The 3,577-nt window shown below is 30.0% G+C and overlaps 1 protein-coding gene across 2 annotated transcripts in view; it reads right to left on the bottom strand.

Annotated features, from left to right (window-relative positions):
* The window catches only part of LOC106777513 (chalcone synthase 17), a 10,837-nt gene that overhangs the window by 5,966 nt on the left and 1,294 nt on the right, over window positions 1–3,577 (bottom strand). The gene's annotated exons all lie outside the window — the stretch shown is intronic.

Raw genomic sequence — 3,577 nt, 5'->3', positions numbered from 1 at the left:
TGTGAAAGTGATAAAACTATACATATATTGATTCAACAATTAACTTACACATGCGCTGGAACTTCTCCTTAAGGTCGGTCATGTGCTCGCTGTTTGTGATTCTAAAATAATAGTCGGGATACGTGCTCTGATCAACACAGTTTGGTGGGGTTGCAGTTCCAATGGCAAGGATGGTTGCTGGGCCTTCTGCCCTTTGAGCTTGGCGGATCTCCGACACAGTCACCATGTTCGTTTGGTTTGGTTTGAAGTGGGCGGTGATGTTGGTGATGGTATTTGCACAGTAAGTGACCAAGTAGAAGGGCTTTCTGTTGTTGTTGAAGTTGTGTTTGATGATGATGGAAGAAGGGTTTGCGTTTTATATGTATGCAAAAGTGGATTGGAAATGGGTAGGTGCACGTGCATGATCAGCAATTACGTTGTAGTCTACCATGTTTGAGTTTGGTGGCATATTTTAGAAGACCGTCTCTACCACCTTTAACTCATTCATTTGTTTTTTGAATTGACTAACCAATACTTGGTGATATATATTTTATCACGTCTGTGGAACTTGTGGAGTGGAGATGTGTCGATTATTCTACTACCATGAATTGACTACATATGTTATGGGTTGACTTGTTTTAATACAGGGTTAATTTATGGTAATTGGCCAGTGAATTAATATACATATAGTTGTTTATAAATTGTATGAGATATTAATTAGCTTCTATGTTGTTTAGGCTCTTTTTTATCTATATAATTTCAATACGCGATTAAAACGTTTTGTAATAGGGTGTTTGAATTTTACTGTTTTGAGAAAGAAAAGTAAAGAAATTTTTTAATTGAAAACTATTCCTAAATAAATAAATAAAAACAGTTTTTGTAGTATCTTTGTAAGGTTAATTATAAACGGTGGGGGTAGAGATAGGTAGGTTGCATGCGAATTATTGGTATTATGCTATTTTATGTTACATCGTTGGTCAAGCAGCACTAGCTAGGTTCCATGAACCCATAAGAAAATGTGACCACTCAACATTTTAAATTAATATAAAAGTGAAGTGGTTCATTTTCCACAGTCAACCTAATGGAGCTACCTACCCGTTGTGGTACGCTTGGTGTTCTTCTATTTTAAGAATGATATTCTAACTTCTGTTTTTAATATAATATTTTGAAAAGTTAAAAATTAAGGGTTTTCTCTTTCTTCTATATGGATTCTAAATTTCATTTTTAAAGTTGCGAGAGAATCATCAGTTGTTGTTGTATCTGTCGCTTGCTGTCATTAGAATAGCCATTCACCGTCGTTGCAATTGCCGTTCGTTCTCGCTGCATCCTCCGTTGGTTTCGAAGCAAAGTTGAAGGACGAAACTACTATTAACGTGGGTTTTGGAGGTTCCCATCATTCGTTTCAAAGTTCACAACCATTTGCAGTTGCCCCGTTCATTTGAAGCATTCAACTGTCATTCGTCTTTGCTTTCTTCTTGTTTGGTTATTTTTGTTCTTTTTTTTAATTTTTTCTTTATTTTATATTTTTTGGTTGTTGTTGGGTCTGTTTTTTTTTCTTCTAATTTTGGAGTCGTTATTTCGTGTACATAGATATTCTTGCAATGGAAAAAGTTGATAAACATAGTAAATTTTGTCATGATAGGATGAATCTAAAAATTTTAATTATAATATTAACCTGAAAATGTTAATTATAATGTTAGATATAATGTTAATCTAAAAATGTTTATTATAATGTTAATCTACAATATTAATGACTTAACTTATAAAAATGTTAATTACAATGTTAATACACCTTTAAGTTAAACATATTTTAAAAAATAAAAAATAAATATGCACGGGACAAATAAGTGGAGACTTATCTTAGTTGTTTTGTACAGGAAGATAGACTCACTTGTATATAAATGTTTCGGACTTAAAAAATTCATTACGATATCCATACACCCTTAAGGAAACAAGTTTGGTATATCATGACCAAAACATACATCTTATGTCACAAAATTACATAAAAAAAATAAAAAATAAACCTACAATATTAGTTTGGGACTAGTACTCAAATAATTCGGATATCAGGTTATTTCTTTTGCATAGAAAGGTAGACTAACTTGTAGAGAAATGTTTTAAACTTTAAAAATTGATTATCATGTCCATACACTCTTAAGTTAAACAAAATTTGTATATCTTGATCAAAACATACACATTATGTCACAAAATTACATTAAAAAATAAAAAATAAAACTGTTGTATTTGTTAGAGACCAGTACTCAAATAAGTAGGAACTTAGGTTACTTGTTTTGCAAAAAAAGATAGACTGACTTGTACAAAAATGTTTTAAACTTTAAAAATTTATTATCATATCAAAAAAGTTAAACAAAAGTGATATATCATAACCAAAACATACATCTTATGTCACAAAATTAAATTAAAAAATAAAAAACAAACCTTCATGTCCAAGACATTTTAAATAATATGATCCGTTTTTTTTTATTAAAGTTAAAATATTCATGAACTTCAATCTTTTAAATTTCTGTTCTAGTATATTGCAAAGAACATGAAGCGAACTTATCAGTTTAACTTCTATTTTGTTGTCATATTTTAAAAACATTACGAATATAGATAAATTTAAAAAGAATTACTAAAATAAGCAAGTATGCTCATAGATGACTTTAAAAACAAAACAAACAAACAAAAAAGTCAGTGTTTATTAATGATTTCAATTTTAACTTAAATATAGTACAAAAAGTCGTGTATATATGCGAAATTAAAGGTGTGTTCATTTTTAATATCAAATGGAGTGGTGAGAATATAAAACTAACACTTTTCAAACATCATGTCTTCCATTTTGTAGTCAAATCGTCTTTAGTCTATGTCAAACACTTAATACACACTTAGTCCTTGAATTCTACAGTTTAACTTCCACTCATTTCCATTTTCTTTTTGAAAAAAAAAATTGTATTTTTAACAATTATTTTAATATAATTTTTTAATAACAGTGTTTCTTAATAATGAATAGATAAAAAAATACATACATTTTATTTCTTTTAAATACAAGCATTAACCTTCTTCTTAGTTGTGTTAAAAATTCAAAGATGCTTCAACAGTGGAAATTTGTAACTAATATATATAAGATGAATAGTCATTCGACATTAGAATAAATAATCTCCATAGGAAAAAGTCGTTGGTTTTTGTATAATTTTTCCAGACAAAATTATTATTAAAAAGTACATTCTCTCTAATTTTGAAGACATGTTCAAAGAGAAAAAGAAAAACAATAATTTATTATTTCCGCATTATAAATACAAGTATTACTTTGATAAAAAAAAGTTAAAAGTAAAATCTCTCATGGGTCAGGTACCCGAGGAAATAATAGAATTGGGAGACAGTGTTATATTGCGACACTGTGGAGAACAACGGTCTCGATGGTAAGTCCTGGTCCAAAACCAAACAGGACACCCCATTCAAGCCCTTCACCTGTTGTTTTTAGTCCATTTTCAGCTGATTTCCTTCTCATCTCATCCAATATGAATAGCACACATGCACTTGACATGTTCCCATAGTCACTCAGCACATCTCTAGTGGCCTTCATCTTTTCTGGTTTCAG

This window comes from Vigna radiata, chromosome 11, assembly GCF_000741045.1.
Source record: "Vigna radiata var. radiata cultivar VC1973A chromosome 11, Vradiata_ver6, whole genome shotgun sequence".
Lineage (NCBI taxonomy): Eukaryota > Viridiplantae > Streptophyta > Magnoliopsida > Fabales > Fabaceae > Vigna > Vigna radiata.
The sequence above is the reverse complement of the archived record's forward strand: the minus strand, read 5'-3'. Positions and strand labels throughout refer to the sequence as shown.